Here is a 20,977-nt window from a genome sequence, read left to right as displayed (position 1 = left end):
AGCCTGAGAAGACATTCCAGGTGGAGAGATGGAGCAAAGACACAGCCAGAAAACAGAATTGTGTAGTGGAGATGCTCGTTAAGTTAAAGTTCAGGGCATGGAAGAGAAAGGGAGGAAACCAGATGGGAAACCAAGCAAGACACTGAGGACTTTATCTTTCTTGTTGAGGGGCCTGAACAAAATTCTTTGAAGCAAGAAACCATACAGAAGTCTTTTGAGGCCTTATTATGTGGCATTCCCTTCCCAATTGGGAGAGTGACCATCAACTTCTTGTGGGCAGTGCAAAGGTAGATTTTTCAAGAGGTCAAGATTACCTATCGGGAAGCTGGTTTAAAGGCTGTTTTATGTTGCATACCTTAAATATGTAAAAAAACCTCAATTTGTCAGCTAGAAATAAACCAAATATACACAAAAGAGTTCAGACAGGCTCTGATCACTACAGAGATTAGGGCAACCACACTTTAGTCTACTTTTGGAGTCTAGCTCCTGATAGTTAAACCTAACCAAATTCCTGAGTTGCTAAACTTTAGTTTGCGTTTTTTGATTTCTTCTTACAGAAATGTCTCTAATGGTAAATTATACCTTCATATTTGTGAGCAAGGAAGTTAAATGCAAAATATTCAAATTACCAAAGTAAAATTCAACTGTGGGTATGAAAAGGATGTCTTGGGCAGATGTCCACTCAGAGGGAGCATTTTTTGACAAATGCAAATACAATTGTTTGAGGAGATGATAAAAGATACTTTCATTGCAATTGTGCTAAAGAAGATGTCAGAAAGAAAACATGACCTGAAATGTGTTAAATAATTTTTCAGGTACTTTCATTTCTAAGTGAACATCAGTAAGGATAGACTTACAGGAGTGATTGAAATCAATCTGGTTTGAGTTGAAAATGTAGTTTGGGTTGAATCAATTTTTAAAAAGTCTTCATTGTCCTGTATGGCTCAAATAATGAGGAAGCTAAAAAGCTTTAAGTTGTCCACATTGGAAAGGTCAATAAGAACTATGAATCCCTGTTTGCAAGCAAGAGAAAATTCAACTTTGGCTAACTTACAAACTAAAGGAAATATATTGACTAATGTGATTGAAAAATATAGAGACAGGGTAGACTTCGGGTGTAATTTAACTTGGATACTCATGATGTAAGAGCTGTGGGAGGTACAAAGAGGAGCTGGTACCATTCGTTCTGAAACTATTCCAAACAATAGAAAAAGAGGGACTTCCCCCTAACTCATTTTATGAGGCCAGCATCATGCTGATACCAAAACCTGGCAGAGACACAACAAAAAAAGAAAATTTCAGGCCAATATCCCTGATGAACATCGATGCAAAAATCCTCAATGAAATACTGGCAAACCGAATCCAACAGCACATCAAAAAGCTTATTCACCACAATCAAGTTGGCTTCATTCCTGGGATGCAAGACTGGTTCAACATATACAAATCAATAAACGTAATCCAGCATATAAACAGAACCAATGACAAAAACCACATGATTATCTCAGTAGATGAAGAAAAGATCTTCAGTAAAATTCAACACCCTTTCATGCTAAAAACTCTCAATCAACTAGGTATTGATCGAATGTATCTCAAAATAATAGCAATTTATGACAAGCCCACAGCCCATATCATACTGAATGGGCAAAAACTGGAAGCATTTCCTTTGAAAACCGGCACAAGACAAGAATGTCCTCTCTCACCACTCCTATTCAATATAGCATTGGAAGATCTGGCCAGGGCAATCAGGCAAGAGAAAGGAATAAATGGAATTCAAATAGGAAGAGAGGAAGTCAAATTGTCTCTGTTTGCAGATGACATGATTTGATATTTAGAAAACCCCATCGTCTTAGCCCAAAATCTCCTTAAGTTGATAAGCAACTTCAGCAAAGTCTCAGGATATAAAAAGTATAATAATAATAAAAAAAGAACTGTGGATAATTTCTTCATTTTGTTGCCCTTTAGACACCAGGCCTATTCTTAGTCTGGTTTCCCCTATGGTAAATGCCAGAATCTCTCAGGACCACAAGCTCCCTCATTCATCTGGGGAAGGAAGAAAGAATTTCTTGAACAGCCATAGACCAAATGTACTGAACTTCACTCCCATCAGGCTATTGCCAGACACATGCCTGCCCTTGAAACCTGACTTTTACCAGGGGGTAGTCAGGATGCTGACTGGTTTGGACTAGGTTCTGCACCCATCACCAAACCAATAACTCTGGCAAGGGGAATAGGATTACTTCAGTTGGCTCAGATTGATCGAAGTCCAGTAGAACAAAACCCTGTGCACTGATAGGTCTGTGTCACTCAAAAAGGGCATTTTATTTTTCTAGTTTACAAAGAGGTACCTATGAATTAGCAGCAGCCATGACCTTGGAGTTCGGAAATCAATCTCTTTGGTTTTTGTATGTCTTCTGTTTTCACTTTCAGATCCCTGCTGTTTCTCCAAAAGTCTGACCTGCATCAACAGCCTCCCTTATTCTGGGATTCAAGTTGTGGAGCTCAAGGACAAGTCCATTCTGTGCTGGCTGTGTCCAATTTCTTTAGTCCAGCTATATCTCCACTGGAAGCCAGGCTCTTGCCAGCAGCTGTCACCACATATCTCTTTCTATGTTTGTTATCTGTCTCTAGGTTCTGGTAACTACTTCCTCCCCTTTCCTCTTCTGACCTAGGCTACCACCAATCCTTCCTCCCAATCCAACTGTCAGTAGCCTCAGAGTACTTGTAGCTTCCTCAACTTACCTTCACCTTAATAAATAGTCCCCCTACTATCTCTCTTCAAAGCACCCAATTTGAGTGTGCCATCTATTTCTTGTCAGGATCCTGGTTGGTACATCAACCAAGCTGCACAGATGGAGGAACACTGTGCTGAACTTTAGGAATGAAACCACAGGGCCCTCACTGCCCCCATAGTCACCTTGGCCATCTTCTGCTTCCTTGAAAGACTAAATTCAGTTGGTTCAGGTAGATACACATCCAGACATGTCAGGGAAAACTCCATTTTGTAAGGATCTCTACTTAAAATGCCAAAGGTTTGAAAGTTGGCAAACACTTGAGAAAAGCACAGTTCTCCATCTTACTCTTACTCTAAACTTGGAGATATATGCATTTTTAAAATTTTGCATGTTAGAATGCTGAGGTGTACAAGATCACTTCTGGTGAGACACCACAAACATTATTTTTATGAGGCCAAAATAAGAAAGAAGGAAATGAAAGAGCTCAGGAATCTCAGGAAGAGCTCATCGAACACTTTGCCTTTATCTCAGGCCGTGTTATCCACAGCCCTGTTAATCAGGATTGGATATACCTCCATGAGTGAGTCTTAAACGGAGGGAAACATATGCCACAACTAAGAAAAAGAATGCAATAGAAGTTTGTCTTAATGCCTGTTCTGTGATGCACAGCTTTCATAAGCCAAAATTTTAACTTTATGAACAATCAGTTCTGTGCTGCCCTTAGCAGAGAACCATAAATTAAAGATAAGCAATGGTTCAGACTTTCCAGGGCCTTGACTCAGGAATAACTCTGAAATCCCAACCAAATATGTATTTGGATAAGCAATTTGGCACATTTTTCTATTTTGAGGCATTAAACTATAATTACAAGTCACTTTTATTTCATTCCAAATAAATGTCCCTAAAGTAGACAGAACAACAAATAACACCAAAAAGAACAAAAGCAAAACAAAACTTAGTCAAGTTAACAAATTGCATGTATGATGTGTTTTATAATTTGATCAATATAAAAAATTGAGCGTGCTAGTGTCTCAGGAGGACTCAGAGGACTCAAATACTCAATAGGTTATCTGGAGGAATTTCTCATTGGAGAAAACAATTAAAGTTCTTTTGAACAACCCACAAAATCAAGATAGTAATAATTTAACCTCAAGTTTTTCCTTGATTAAAAAAATCCCTTTGCTATTCTGCTCTAGTGTTTGTAATAGATGGTTCAACAAGACTGGTGTTTTCTTAGTTGGAAAAGTAAGCTGATATGAGGGGTGGGGAGAGGAAGGGCAGAAATTTATCAACAATCAGCAAGTAAAGAAAAACAGCCTACAAGTTGTAATGAAAGGAGGAAAGGAAAGGTAGGGCTGGTGGAGAGTGACTGTTGTGCCTGCTTACTACACAGGCTAAGAACAAACCCATGATAAATACTCCAGGTCCTCAAGAAAAAGGTTTCTGTGCTGAATTATGGAAGTCTACCTGAAATTGGGATGATGAATTAGAAAACCTCTCTCATCCCTTCAAGTCTTGTGATTTATTCATTCAGTGTCATTTATTGTATAACTATCTAATTTCTAAAGGGGGATAAGTACAAGAATAAAATGTGATTTCCTCTTTCAGAGATTCCAAAATATAAAAAGCTATTCATATACCGCTTAGATAAACAAAGAAGATTATCTTCTTTTTCTGCATTCTATACAATGTTCCTTAAACTCAAGCTCTCTTCTCCCCATCTCTACCTTACCCCTCTGGGTAGCAAGGAAGAATAAAAATAATGTCATTCAATGGTTTCTTTGCCTTCTCTGATTTAAACAGTCTATTTTGATTTCAGATTTCTCTTTAAGGTAAATATTCCAGGAATTCCAAATTCAAGTCCTTATTATAGTGGCTTCTTCCTTTCAATTCTTACTTCTTCCCAAGGTGGTGTCTGTCCTTGTGATCCTCTTGATGATGGGAGGAGGAGGAGTCACCCAGTCTCCTGTGGTCTTTCACTGGTTTCCACCGTGGGTGGCTGGTCCAATCCTTGGGTGCAACTTGGTCAGCTCCAGTGTGCTTTGTGGGGTCGTGTTTCTGAGCCGAAGTTAGCAGCAAGGGAACTTATGGTCTACTTCTTTGACACACATTCTTTTCAGTCTATATTTGTGGTTCATGGAACTCCTAGAGGCAAACATGGTGCCTGACCACAATGGCATTTGATTCATTATTTACTCTGGTATTATCAATCATAATTTTCTTGAAGCATTTGAAAGGAGAAATCATATATTTCTAAAAACCCTACATATCACATAATATGTTTTCAGTAGATGTTGGTTTTTCACTGTGCCACCTATTTTTTTTAATCATAATTAACTATTGAATGATGAACTATTTGATATTTATTTTTTAGATGGAAAAAATCCATAAGATGTTTTTTCACTTCAAACTTGCTAAGTTATGACACATAGGTTTCCTATTACACATGTGAAATGAACACTGCTTTAGTAACAGTATCAATACCAGCAGAAAAGTAAAACAAATCCTCTACTAATTCATGAAATTGAACAGTTATATAAGCTATTGGTTTGTTACAACATGAGTTACTTGATTGATCTTAGCATTATGCTTCATATATGTGTTTGTTTTAATTCTGTATTTATTTAGTATCAATGTAGAACAGTACAAAGAAATTATACTGACAAAAACAGTACAAATAAATTATTATCACATACCCAACTATTTTTCTGAGCTCGCTTATTGCCTTTTATCATATAATTGCATTAAATATTTATGAATGTATTTCCATAAAGATGCAGTAATAAGCTATATACACTTTCAAGTCCTTTTTTTCTTAGTATTAAACATTGTTTTCCATGTTGCTAATTTTTATATGTATGATTTTAATAATATAATGTTTCATCAACTAGACATTTCCCTATGAGCTAGGTCATTTCGTAGTTTTTCAAGTAGACATTTCCCTATGAGCTAAGTCATTTCGTAGTTTTTCAAGATTATACATAATATTGAAATAGCCATTTTTATAAACATGGTAGAGTTTATTACCTTCTTGACTGATTTTTTAGCACTTATATTCCTAAGAAGAGCTGAGTAGTAGAGAATGGAAGTTGCATAGTTTTGACCTGTGTCCCTGGGCTGTCCTCTAAAAAGACTGTGTGTTCAACAATGCTTGCAGGCTCCTGCTTTTGCATGGTGACCTCTGCTAGCAATAGTTCAAGTTTCATGGGCAATTTTTTCTTCTGGTGTGACTGAGTCTTCTCTTCTTGAGGTCCTCCATTTCAATTCTAAGTCAGATGTAAAATATGATTTTTCCACAACTAGTAGACTAATAGAATTTTCTTTCTTTACTTTTCTTTCTTTCATTTCACCTTAAGCAACTCTTGTTTTCTAACAGCAGAGAAGATTAATTTTTTCCAAAAAAACCCCCACAAATTTTTTAAAAATTGATATAATAAGTAAAACTTACTGAGCATTAACTATGTTCTGGGCATTTTACATGTATTAACTTACTGAATCTTAACAACTGTATATTATTCCCACTCTACACATGAGAACATAGCGATAAAACAGTCAAATAATTTGCCCTCTGTCACACAGCTAGTGCATGACAGAGCAGAGATCCCAACCCAAAAGTCTGATGTTAGAGTCCCACATTAAATCATTGTGCTTTTCTGGAAATGACAGCAGAAATTGGTGTCTGCTAAGTAGCAGTTCCATGAAAGACTTGTCTTTTTTTCTTAGGAATTTAGATTTAGATTAGAAATTGGCCAGAAAATAATTAGTTCTCCTTTAATAAATCTCTCCTGTCATCATCTCCCTATCATCCCCCAGTGCACACATATGAGGACAGAATAGGAAGGAATATAATATAAAAGACAAACATCTTCATAAACTTTTCATTCATTGAAAGTCACCAGACAAAATTTGAATACAATGTTTCTGTCAACAGTTTGTGGGCCAAACTCTAATCATATTCTTCGGTGGAGCCTAAAATCAACATGAGATTTGTATAATAATTTCTTATACAGCATCCTTTCCGTGAAGTCCACAAAGACATTTTCAAATAGGAAAACCCAATAAAATTACAAATTATTTACTTAAACGTTTTTTCTTTTAGTTTATTGTAGTAAAATGTTTAACATGAGATCTACTTTCAAGGAATTTTTAAATGTAATTTACTTTTTGAAAATTTGTTCATTAATGACATGTTCTGTTTCAGGTTGTTATTTAGAATCTTGTTGATCTAGTAGAGTTAAGCACTTTGGCAGATTAATATCTAATTATGGTTTTACTATTAGATTTGAACAATTGTCCTTTGTATTTGTAAGTATTAAGTACTCTCAGCCGGGCATGGTGGCTCACACCTGTAATCCCAGCACTTTGGTAGGCCGAGGCAGGAGGACCACCTGAACTCAGGAGTTTAAGATGAATCTGGTCAACACGGTGAAACCCCATCTCTACTAAAAATACAGAAAGTAGCCGAGTGTGGTGGTGGGCCCCTGTAATCCCAGCTACCTGGGAGGCTGAGGCACAAGAATCGCTTGAACCCAGGAGGCAGAGGTTGCAGTGAGCCAAGACTGTGCCATTGCACTCCAGCCTAGGTGACAAGAGCAAACTTTGTCTCACAAAAAAAAAAAAGTATTCTCATGCTGCAAAGGTAGAAACAAAATACAAAGAAAATAAGACTTTAAAAAAAAATGGTAGCTTAAAGAGAAAAATCATCCACTATAAAAATTACACTTGCATTTTTAGCTTTTAAAATGCATTTCTTATTTATGTTACTTTCAGCTCAATACCAGGAGGTGCCTTTAAACAGATATTTGTCTGTCTCATTTTGTAGATAAATGCACCAAGGCAAAATAAATCAAAGTTATGAGTGTTAAATGAATCCATCTTTTCTGTGCACTTTCACAAACTTAATTCAGTTAGAACGATAAACCAATGTCTCATCTAACTTCTTAGCCTATACCTCAGCCCAACTGATGATAAGATATATAAAAACATGTCTTAGGAAAATTTTAGGCCCAGCACAGATATTCTGTTAAATAGTTACTGTCTTGGGCTGTCTGAAAGTGCAATTTGGCAGCTGTAGCTAATTTGCTGAAGAATCATATCTGTGCCACCTCTCCTTTTCTCATTCAGGGGGTAAAATGATAGCCTACTCCTATGAATCTACTCATTTAGTTTGCTAGTATCTAATTAGCGAAGATGTGAACTGTTCTTTCTCTCACTTCAGAGATGAACTGACTGGTTCATGGCTCCTGCATTCAGGTGAGCTCTCAATCATGCTTGGCTGGCCAGACTGAGTCAGCACACATCTAGTGGAACTGACTATCCCTGGGGCCTCTTAAAAAGAATGATCTGAGAAGATGGTATGTGATCAGCAGAGGAAACTGCTTCTGGGGTTCTATTGGCTGGAGGAGCTATTGGCAAGCTATGACTAATCACACATACATTTTTTTGGTTTCTTTGTTTTAAATTTTTGTTTCCTTTCCAATCTAGTTAGGCTAAATTTTTGTAGACTCAGCCCCAATATCTTTCACAAAGATTCTACTGCAATATTCTGGCAAAATTAGACTTTTTTTATGCTTAAGTTGAGCCAGTAAACTATTTAACAAACTACAATTTTTACCACAACTCTGTTGATTATGTTTGTTTGAACTTGGCTCCTTGATCAACATAATAACGTGAGACTTTGGTCTTGATGGCTGCAGTGGAGGTGACGGTGGGGTAGGCATACTAGCTGAAGGGTTTTGAAAGAAAGACAACTGTCCAAAATGGTACACACTAGATATAGATATTGACTAGAATAAATATCTAATTAAGATTATTCCAGTTCTTTTGGTCTTTGTTTTATTTAATATAGCTGCATACGCATATCTAAGTTTTCTGACACCAATTTCTTTGTTATTGTTTAATGGATTTAAAGAGCAAGATTTTTTCTGTCTTATGCAGGTTCACATGAGACACATTATTAAACTATCTCATTGTTCAATGCATGTCCTCATTCATTTTTAATCAGTGAGAGATACATGCCTCCTTCACTTACGGTTTCTGTTCTGTAGCATTAAGTCCTGTACATTCTTAGTATTTAACAAATGGTAATTTAAAATAAAATATTGTGAATAAATGTTAGTAATAGTAGTAATTGTTGTGGTTGTTAATGTTACCTTGGAGTTGTGTGAACTTTAGAGGTAATTCAAGTGGCTGTCCAATCTCAGATGTATTTTATTCCTCTTCATAAACTTTCTGTTCAGCAATGCAGTAAATTACTTCAGTGCCTTATGGAGATTTTGGTGGAGGAAATATGCAATTGCTGTGAAAGTCCGCTCAAGGGCTGTCTTCTCTCTGAGGCCTCCCTGCTGTCCTCCAGGAGGCATTAAAACTTCTGTGTTCTCGCAGAACTCTGCTTATGCACATATCAAAACACTTGCTCAACAGTATTGTAAGGATTTAATTTGGAGGTCTAACTCCTAGAGTATTGCACTTTGTCTGATTTTCTGTGGGTTTAATTCCTCTTTCCTCTGCCCTCAGCAATATCCCTGCCATTTATTACCTGTGTAAAATATACATAGTGATTTCCTGCCTGCCTCAATGGACAAATGACTCTTCTCATTATTGAGTTTCTTTTCTTTTTCTTCCTTCCTTCCTTTTCTTTTCTTTTCTCTTTCTTCTCTCTTCCCCTTCCTTCCTTCCTTCCTTCCTTCCTTCCTTCCTTCCTTCCTTCCTTCCTTCCTTCCTTCCTTCCTTCCTTCCTTCCCTCCCTCCCTCCCTTTCTCTTTCTTTCTTTCTTTTTCTCTCTCTTTCTTTCTTTTTCTTTTTCTTTCTTTTGTTCGTTCTTCTTTCTCTCTCTTCTTTTCTTTTTTCTTGTCTTTTCATTTTTTCTTTCTCTTCTTCAGCTCTCTAGGCCTAAATAGAGAAAAAAGTTCATAACTATTTCTTATGTCCCATGTATGTTACTCATCGTTCGTGCTTTATGACAGTCAGTGGATGATTCTTCTTGCATTTCTAGGAAAGCCATGTTGCCATTATTCTATTTTTAAATATCCGTGAGTGGCAAACTTGAACTACTGAAAACCATGTTACCTACCCAATTTTCTCCCACCTGTGCTAAAAGACATTTAGGAGGTAGAATATATGTATCAACAGGTAAAAATGTTAATATCATGATTAGCACATTTTATATTGGCAAGATAAGCTTTATGAATACTTACATGCAGTCAGATAGTTAAAAAAAGAAATTAAAATAAGTCAGACAAAGCTTCCTGACACTGTCCTTCCTGATGATTTGGTCTATTTCTCTCATTGCATGTGTTTTTTTAAACACTTAGCTCCCACCGATAATGAATAGCCACGTCTTTTTGGCTACACTTTGCATATATTGCAGAACTAGACACATCAGGGTAGCTCTAACCCTCACTAAATGGAATTGAAAATACCAGAAACCCAAGATAAGCAAGAGGATTACTAGATAGTAACCTAGCAACACCAGTCAAGCAACTGTACTCTAGTTACTTCTTATGTTTGTTAAATCTCCTGTGATGTCATACACTCTATGAATCATGTTGTACATACTGAAGGCGTGCACCTGTATCGACAACATCACAAAGATTCTAAGAAGGAAATCAGAGGTATGTGGTTGCATCGTCATTGAAAAATCATGGGTATAATAATGGAATTGGAAACAATACATATAATTGCTTCTGCTGCACATTAGATGTGAATGGCCCATGAAGCTTGCCTGTTTAAAAAGGATATTTCTTTCCTGTATTTCCTCTATAAACCCACTGAAAGTTTAGTTGTATTTTATTATGAGAAACTTTTTAGAAACAATATTGACTTAAGTGCTGAGGACTCAGATGGACATAAAATCATTTTCAGGTTTGCCAGATTATATAACATGACCTTGTTGGAAAGATACCCAACCATTTTCTACTTACAGGAGCATTACTTGAAGAGAAGCAAATGTGAATTTGTGAAGTGCTTTCACCTCTTCATTCATTCCTTCAACAAATACTTTTAAAGCACCTACTATGTGCCAGGAACTATGGAGTACTATAGAAACACAGAAGAAAGCAAGAAAAATTGCTGACCCAGCTCTCATGAGGATGAGAATCTAGGGGAAGAAATAGACAGAAACTAAACCAATAATAAAATGGCAAATATGGTGAGTAGAAAAGCCTAGACAACTCTCAGAAAAGAGGAGGTGGTGTTAGGAGAGTCTTCTCAGAAGTAATGGTTGAGCTAAAGGACAAGTTAATACATGGTAGATTAAGAGAAGGATGTGTCTAATGGAAGAAATGATTTATGCAAAGGCATCGAGGAGATAGCAGCACTTTTGAATTATTTAGACGGCATGGGAATGCTGGAAGGGAAAAGAGATGTCAGGAAATTAGACGGAGAAGTTGGCAGAGCCCACACTATTCAAGGATTTCCTCATAATCCAGAAAAGTGGAATGTAGGAAACTCTTGCCTAGAAACAGAAAATTTATATAAATCCACCCAGTATAAATATCTACATGCAGAGTTATACATACTGATGCACATAAAAAAAAAAAAAAAACAATAATATCTATCTCACCTGTATCCCTCTTGTTTTCTATCTGGGAATCCTGGAGACCTAAGGAAGTCCTGATGCAAAGCAAGAATTTGGGTTGGCAAAAAGGGTGATATTACTCTACACATTTGCAAACATGGTCTGCTTACCAGCATCTTTACACAAGTTCACCCAGTCAATAACTATTTATTGTATTTTGTCTGTATATCAGATATAGAATGAAAGAGCCCTGGGCAGAAGAGAGGGCAGAAGGAATGAAACTGAGGGGCAGAGAGATGGAAACTGACCCTGATACTGATCATCTATAACCTGCCAATCATTTCATGTACATTAGTTTATTTCATATTTCCAGAAATTTCTTGTGGTGAGTATTATTAGGTAAATTTTAAAGATGAGAAAGTGGACATTCATCAAGGTTAAAGGATTTGTCCATGTAAATTGTGCAGCGAGGAATCTGATCCAGTTCTGAGTGACTCCAAACCCATTTCCCTTTCCATTTGTTGAAATTTAAATTTAAGTGTTTTAAACCAACAAATAAAAATTGTGTGTGTGTGTGTATATATATATATATATTTTATTATACTTTAAGTTCTAGGGTACATGTGCACAACATGCACGTTTGTTACATATGTATACATGTGCCATGTTGGTGTGCTGCACCCATTAACTCGTCATTTACATTAGGTATATCTCCTAATGCTATCCCTCCCCACTCCCCCCACCCCACAATAGGCCCCAGTGTGTGATGTTCCCCTTCCTGTGTCCAAGTGATCTCATTCTTCAGTTCCCACCTATGAGTGAGAACATGCGGCATTTGGTTTTCTGTTCTTGCGATAGTTTTCTGAGAATGATGGTTTCGAGCTATATCCATGTCCCTACACAATCTCAGCTGCATCCATGTCCCTACAAAGGACATGAACTCATCCTTTTTTATGGCTGCATAGTATTCCATGGTGTATATGTGTCACATTTTCTTAATCGAGTCTGTCACTAATGGACATTTGGGTTGATTCCAAGTCTTTGCTATTGTGAATAGTGCCGCAATAAACATACATGTGCATGTGTCTTTATAGCAGCATGACTTATAATCCTTTGGGTATATACCCAATAATGGGATGGCTGGGTCAAATGGTATTTCTAGTTCTAGATCCTCGAGGAATCGCCACACTGTCTTCCACAATGGTTGAACTAGTTTGGAGTCCCACCAACAGTGTAAAAGTGTTCCTATTTCTCCACATCTTCTCCAGCACCTGTTGTTTCCTGACTTTTTATTGATGGCCATTCTAACTGGCATGAGATGGTATCTCATTGTGTTTTTGATTTGCATTTCTCTGATGGTGAGTGATGTGAGCATTTTTTCATGTGTCTGTTGGCTGCATAAATGTCTTCTTTTGAGAAGTGTCAGTTCATATCCTTTGCCCACTTTTTGATGGGGTGGTTTGTTTTTTTCTTGTAAATTTGTTTGAGTTCTTTGTAGGTTCTGGATATTAGCCCTTTGTCAGATAAATAGATTGCAAAAATTTTCTCCCATTCTGTAGGTTGCCTGTTCACTCTGATGGTAGTTTCTTTTGCTGTGCAGAAGTTCTTCAGTTTAATTAGACCCCATTTGTCAATTGTGGCTTTTGTTGCCATTGCTTTTGGTGTTTTAGACATGAAGACGTTGCCCATGCCTATGTCCTGAATGATATTACCTAGGTTTTCTTCTAGGTTTTTTGTGGTTTTAGGTCTACCATTTAAGTTTGTAATCCATCTTGAATTAATTTTCGTATAAAGTAAGGAAAGGATCCAGTTTCAGCTTTCTACTTATGGCTAACCAATTTTCCCAGCAGTATTTATTAAATAGGGAATCCTTTCCCCATTTCTTGTTTTTGTCAGGTTTATCGAAGATCAGATGGCTGTAGATGTGTGGTATTATTTCTGAGGGCTCTGTTCTGTTCCATTGGTCTATATCTCTGTTTTGGTACCAGTACCATGCTGTTTTAGTTACTGTAGCCTTGTAGTATAGTTTGAAGTCAGGTAGCGTGATGCCTCCAGCTTTGTTCTTTTGGCTTAGGATTGTCTTGGCAATGCAGGCTCTTTTTTGGTTCCATATGAACTTTAAAGCAGTTTTTTCCAATTCTGTGAAGAAACTCATTGGTAGCTTAATGGGGATGGCATTGAATGTCTAAATTACCTTGGGCAGTATGGCCATTTCACGATATTGATTCTTCCTATCCAAATGGTATGTTCTTCCATTTGTTTGTGTCCTCTTTTATTTCACTGAGCAGTGGTTTGTAGTTCTCCTTGAAGAGGTCCTTTACATCCCTTGTAAGTTGGATTCCTAGGTATTTTATTCTCTTTCAAGCAGTTGTGAATGGGAGTTCATTCATGATTTGGCTGTTTGTCTGTTATTGGTGTATAAGAATGCTTATGATTTTCGCACATTGATTTTGTATCCTGAGAGTTTGCTGAAGTTGCTTTTCAGCTTAAGGATATTCTGGGCTGAGACAATGGGGTTTTCTAAATATACAATCATGTCATCTGCAAACGGATAATTTGACTTCCTCTCTTCCTATTTGAATACTCTTTATTTCTTTCTCTTGCCTGATTGCTCTAGGCAGAACTTCCAACACTATGTTGAATAGGAGTGGTGGAGAGAGGGCATCCCTGTCTTGTGCCAGTTTTCAAAGAGAATGCTTCCAGTTTTTGCCCATTCAATATGATATTGGCTGTGGGTTTGTCATAAATAGCTCTTATTATTTTCAGATACGTTCCATCAATACTGAATTTATTGAGAGTTTTTGGCATGAAGGGCTGTTGAATTTTGTCGAAGGCCTTTTCTGCATCTATTGAGATAATCATGTGGTTTTTATCTTTGGTTCTGTTTATATGCTGGATTACGTTTATTGATTTGCATATGTTGAACCAGCCTTGCATCATGAAACCCACTTGATCATGGTGGATAAGCTTTTCGATGTGCTGCTGGATTCTGTTTGCCAGTATTTTATTGAGGATTTTTGCATTGATGTTCATCAGGGATATTGGTCTAAAATTCTCTTTTTTTGTTGTGTCTTTGCCAGGCTTTGGTATCAGGATGATGTTGGCCTCATGAAATGAGTTAGGGAGGATTCCCTCTTTTTCTATTGATTGGAATAGTTTCAGAAGGAATGGTACTAGCTCCTCCTTGTACCTCTGGTAGAATTCGGTTGTGAATCTATCTGGTTCTGGATTTTTTTTTGGTTGGTAGGCTATTAATTATTGCCTCAATTTCAGAGCCTGCTATTGTTCTGTTCAGGGATTCAACTTCTTCCTGGTTTAGTCTTGGGAGAGTGCATGTGTCCAGGAATTTATCATTTCTTTTAGGTTTTCTAGTTTATTTGCATAGAGGTGTTTATAGTATTCTCTGATGGTAGTTTGTAGTATGGTATGCAGCATGATATTTTGACATATATATATATATAAATATTGTGAAATGACTAAGTCAAGCTAATTAACATATTTGTTATTGCACATACTTATCATTTTTTTGTGATGGGAACATATACAATCTATTCCCTTAGTGATTTTCAAGTGTATAATACATTATTATTAACTATAACTCTCATGATATACAATAGATCTTCTGAATTTATTCCTTCTACTTAACTAAAATCTTATATCCTTGAATATCATCTCCCCAAACCAACCCCACCTGTGCACCCTACTTCAACTTGCTGCTGGTAACCACCGTTCCACTCTTTGCTTCTGTGAGTTTGACTTTCTTATATTGCACATATAAATGAAATTGTACAGTTGTATGCCTTTCTGCACTTCTTATTTCACTCAGCATCATGTCCTTCAGGTTCATTCATGTTGTGGCACATGACAGGACTTCCCTCTTTTTGACAGCTGAATAGTATTTCATTATGTGTACACACCACATATCCATTCATCTGTTGATGGACACTTAGGTTGGTTTCATATTTTGGGTGTTGTGAATAGTGCTGCATTGAACATGTGAGTGCAGATATCCTTTAAGCAAACTGATCTGATTTCCTCCCTTCCCATGATGACACTGTGGTCCTGCAGTTGAATTTTCTCTAACCTTCTTAATTAGGCACTAGGACAACAATCATGGGTGCCTCTTGAGAACATGTTATCAGGCCAACAATTTAACCTTGTCAGAGTCTGGAGCAATTGGAGAAGTGGGGAGAAATCACAGGGGTCTTCTTTGGGAGCACAAACAAACAAATGTATCAGTGTAGGAAGTGAGCGGGGTGGAACAGGAAGAGAAAGAGAGGGAAGGTTGTACTTTTACAAACTTTATGAGCCAGACAATGCCTCATAAATTAAATATAATAGTCAGATAAGTATAACTGAACAGATAAATGGGCCCTGGCTGATTCCACATTATGTGTTACATATCCCAAGTCCCTCAAGGAAAGATCCTGATAAATAAGATCACAAAGAAGAGATTAGAAAGAAGGTAAGGATCCACTGAAACACAATGAGTGCAAGATGAAGGTAAAACTGAGACATCAACACATCATTCAACAAATATTGGTAAGCAAAGGTGAGAAGACCATGGATTAAAGAGAGGGCAATAGACTGGATAAAGAAAATGTGGCACATATACACCATGGAATACTATGCAGCCATTAAAAAGGATGAGTTCATGTCCTTTGCAGGGACATGGATGAAGTTGGAAACCATCATTCTCAGCGAACTATCACAAGAACAGAAAACCAAACACCACATGTTCTCACTCGTAAGTGGGAGTTCAACAATAAGAATACATGGACACAGGGCAGAGACCATCACACACAGGGGCCTATTGGGGGCTGAGGGGCTGGGGAGGGATAACAGGAGAAATACCTAATGTAGGTGACGAGTTAATGGGTGCAGCAAACCACCATGGCACATGTATACCTATGTAACAAAACCACACGTTCTGTACATGTACCCCAGCACTTAAAGTATAATAAAGAAAAAAGAAAAAAAGTGAATGACACAAATTTTGAAAACAAAAAAAAGGGGGCAGAATTCCTCCTCCCTCATTCTTTCTCCTTTATATGCTTTCAGCACAAAACTGAAGTGTAGAACAGGAATAAAGACATTTGAAATCTTGGAGGACTGGAATTCCTGGAAGTGTCTCTGAGCTGGGGTTAAAATGCAGAAGATGGTTAGTCTCTTTGGCATGGAAAACTGCAAACCTAAAGGGCTGATAGAAAGGGTGTCACAGTTACATGAATGCCTCTAGGAACAGATGGTAAACATCTATATGTTTAGAAATATTTTTCTGTCTGACTTGGATAAAAATAATCAGTCATTGGCAGAAAACATTTCAATTTCTTTCTGATTTTGTGCAATAATAGCTTGGAAAGGCCCACACACGTGCGTGATATCTGCAGTTTGTAGAAGCCTTTATTCCACTTCTCTGATAAAGTGAAATAGCCATGGTGACGCATATTGTTTATCTAGTTTCCATAAAAAGACTACTACATGATAGGTGGTGAGGCCTACAGAACTCAGTAAACAGACACAACCGGGCCTTGCGCTGCTCCCTGCCTTCACTTCCTGATGGTGCTGTGAATGGCTCCAGGCCACCAAGCGCAAGAGTCACAGCTCTCAGTTCCACCCAGGATGTTTCTACTGTCTCTTTAGCCAATGAACTTGGAGGGATTTTTGTTTTCAGTGTGACATTTGCATGCCTGTTGTCATTTCCATTCCTTGATTCTGAATCATCTGTATGAATTTTCTTCTCTCCTTGAAGAAAAATGTGTGGGACTGCTTTCCTCTGTGATGTGTGATGTCAGAGAGGACTAAACTTAACCAGGCACAATTATCCATTTTGGGCACAGCTGTTGGCCAAACCCTAAGGAATCAGATGGCCAAAATTGTCTCAGGATGCCAATATTGCCTCTGAGGATAGCAAGCCTGCCTTATAGCATTTTAAAATGTCCTTGAAGCAGAAAAGAACAATTTGTTCTCCCAGGTAGGAAAGTCCATCTGCAAAGTTACAAGTCTTAAATTAGTGAGCTTTCAAATGTAGTTTACAGAACTCTAGATATTTCTAGAAGGAAGCTGTACAAGAACATCTTGAAAAACTACCCCTCAGATACTACCTTAATGCCCCAGTAGGATTTAAGTTTTATGGGAATAAAATATAAGATAAAAAAGATTTTCAAAGCTGCCTGAAGCTCTCCAGAGCTTGAGAACATCACTTCTTCTGTTTATTTCTTACATAATTCTTCAGTTATCTCTTGTTCAAGGTTCAAATTCATAGATTAAATGGACTCATGGTGTTGTTAAAGGGAGAGTAATTATTATCCAAGAAATCTATGGAATGTCAGAGGCACGCAGGTAAAAACACAGTATTGAACCTGGTTCTTTGATTCATAGTCCAAATTCAATTATTATAATTGCAAAAATAAGGCTGTAATATACCTGGAGAAAAATAGAAAAATAGAAAGGCTGTTGGTGATACTCATCTTCTAAAAGGAAATGTGATTTAATACATTATAAATTAATGTATTCCACACAACAAGCTGAAATACACGAAAACCTTTTATCCACAAAAATGTTTAATGGGTTGTTATGATACAAAACAATTGAAAACTCTAAATGTTCGTCAATAATGGAATATTTCAATAAGTTGTAGCACTTTTATATGTTGGAATATTATTCAGCAGTTTATGATGATGTTCTCACAGTATTTGTAATCCCATGGGGAAAATGCTACTATGATGTTCTGTGAATAGAAGTAGGATATATAGATGTGTGTAGTATACAGTATATACAATACATATTTATATATCCTAAAAGGATATATATATGTACACACACACATATATATTCTACTTTTATCCTATATATAAAAATAGAATTTCACCCCAGGTACCTAAATCTGTACATTACAAAAAGTATTGAGTATAAAATCCAACAAATCTTAGTGTATCTTTTATTATCCAATTCTTTGGGATTTCCCATAAGGCAGATATACTATAAAAGTGACTTTATATTAAAAAACAGAATATATTTTAAAGTTATTAAACAGCACTTTGTCAAGTCCTTTGCTCTTTCCCCTGTTTCTCTTAGTCATTCATGAAGTTCTGAAGTAAAACTGCTTTATTAATAAACAGAAATTCTATTAAATGTATGAGTTTTCAATCAGGCAGCATCTCCTTTTCTGATGACTTTAATGTCTATGCATACATACTCTTAGCATTTTTATTTGTAGAGTCCTGTATTCTTTAACATCTCTGAAATATTCCTCTTCAAGCAATTGGCAAATCTAAAGGTTTTCTTAGGTTTTCAATTAGGAGATAAAGATTAAACTTTTAGCTAGAGTAACTAGCTGTCTCTAGCAAGTGCATTACTGGGCTCAAATGACTTGCTTAGGCTGCAGATTTCTCCCTGGGCTGAGTGAATTTTGATGTTCCCTGGACTGTTCCCTGGGTGGCTGGCTCCTACCCACTGTGGGTCAAAAAGAGCAGGCCCTAATCAAATCAACATCAACTCTCCCTGGGAAGTGATTTTATGGCTTCCAAAGGTCGCATAAATTAGGAGGTTGGCTGAGGCTTTTATGTGGAAAACGGTGATATAATTTGAAAGGTCATATTTTCTCTAACCAGTCACCTCACATAAAATGTGCTTTTATAAGCTCTATTATAAAGACCTTGTGATCCAGCAGCATTAGAACCAGGCCTGGGAATTAAAGAACCAGGACTTTCAATCTGCCATTGTGTTGCTGGGTGGGTCTGAGCAAATCTAACCATGAGCATCTCAATTGCCTTTTCTAAAAAATATTGACTTATTATATTGTAACTGATAACCAATGAAATTTTTCCAAGGGCCTACAAAACATAGTCTTATATGAATGCTTTTTAATGAGTATCATCTATGCTGTATATTTGACTTAAACCATCTTCTGAAATACTTTTATAATGCTATAGATAGGACCTATTTCATAAAGAGCCATTGCTTTGCCTCAAAAATCTTTTCTATCATTTGAGTGCCCAGGAAGGGTCACAATACTTTGGAATTAAAATTTGGTGTCTTAATCAAATGGTGGCTCACTCCTCTGGTCCCAGCTACTCAAGAGGCTAAGATAGGAGGATTGCTTGAGCCTGGGAGGTTGAGACTGAAGGGAGCTATGATGGTGCCACTGCCCTTCAGCCTGGGTGACAAAGTGAGATACTGTCTTAAAAAAAATCCTAATTTTCATAGTTAAGATGCTGGAGCCATTTGTGCATTTAGGAAAGATGGTGTGCTGTTTCAGCCTTTGAATGAAATGCAAACAAAAATAAACCACACTTGAAATGTACTAGACTTTCCCAGTCAAATGGGGGACATTTAGAATACATGTTGTACCAGAGTTAATGTGCGGTATCCAAGTTTTTTATCATTCAATGTGCAATATTCCCGTACAACATTAGCTTGGCAAATAATCAGAGCAGCCAGTTAATCATTAGCCAGTATGCAGGCTTTGACTATAGACCTGTGTTGAAAAACAAATATATTTATGAAAGAAAGGAAAGGAATGTTGAAAGAGAAAGAAAAACGTTTTGCAAAATATCCTGTCGAACCATTTTTCTACAGCATCTTGGTACCTCTACAATGTCACTATTCAAAATCATTGTCAATGTGAAGGCTTGCTCCTAGAAAGCAACTTCTTGCATTTGTCTAATCAGTGGATGAGCTAGAACTGCTCTATTGGTGCAAGATTAATAAACTCTTCCAAAAAAAGAGGTCTTTAGAATATTTCTTAAAATTTTTGTTCTTACAACAAAAAATATAATGCCAATAGAGGAAAATATATGTCTACATATGTAGGATATGAGCTTGACTTAAAATATGTATATATCCATAAGAAAAAGATTGGAATGGAGTATTCAAAATGTTAGTGGTGTTGTCTCCAAAACATAGAGTTATTGATGGTGTTAATTTTCGTTTTAAACCTCTCCATGGGTTTTTAAAAATTGAGCTATAATTCGCATATCATAAAATTCACATTTTTTAAAGTGTAAAATTCAGTGGTTTTTAGTATACCCACAAGGGTATCCAACCATCACCTCTGTCTAATGCCAAAACACTTTCATCACACCAAAAAGAAACTCAGTACCATTTAGCGGTCATTCCCTATTCCTCCTTGCCCCCAAGCCCCTGGAAACTACTAAGTTACATTCTGTCTCCGTGGGGTTTCCTGGTCTAGATATTTTCTATAAATGGACACAACATGTAGTCTTTTGGGTCTGTTTTCTCTCACTTAGCATAATGTTTCCAAGGTTTTTCTATGTTGTATCATGTATCAGTACTTCATTACTGTTTATGGCTGAATAATGTTCCATTTGGATATAACATATTTTGTTTATCCCCTCATGAGTTGATGAATATTTGGGTTGTTTTCACTTACTGACTATTATGAGTAATGCTGCTATGAACATGCATGCATAAGTTTTTGTGTGAACATAAGCTTTCAATTCTCTTGGGTATGTGTTTAGGAGTAGAATTGCTGAATCTTATTATTAAACTCTATCTTTAGTTTTGAGGACCTGCCAAATCGTTTTCCACAGTGGCTGTGCCATTTTTACATACCCACCAGCAACTTACGATGGTTCCAATTTTTTTCACATCTTCCACAGCACTTACATTTGTTCATTTTTCTTGATTCTAGACATCCTAGTGGGTGTGAAGTTGTATGACATTGTGGTTTGCTTTGCATTTCCCCTAGAGATAATGATATTAG

The sequence above is a fragment of the Theropithecus gelada genome, chromosome 4 (assembly GCF_003255815.1).
Source record: "Theropithecus gelada isolate Dixy chromosome 4, Tgel_1.0, whole genome shotgun sequence".
NCBI lineage: Eukaryota > Metazoa > Chordata > Mammalia > Primates > Cercopithecidae > Theropithecus > Theropithecus gelada.
The sequence above is the reverse complement of the archived record's forward strand: the minus strand, read 5'-3'. Positions refer to the sequence as shown.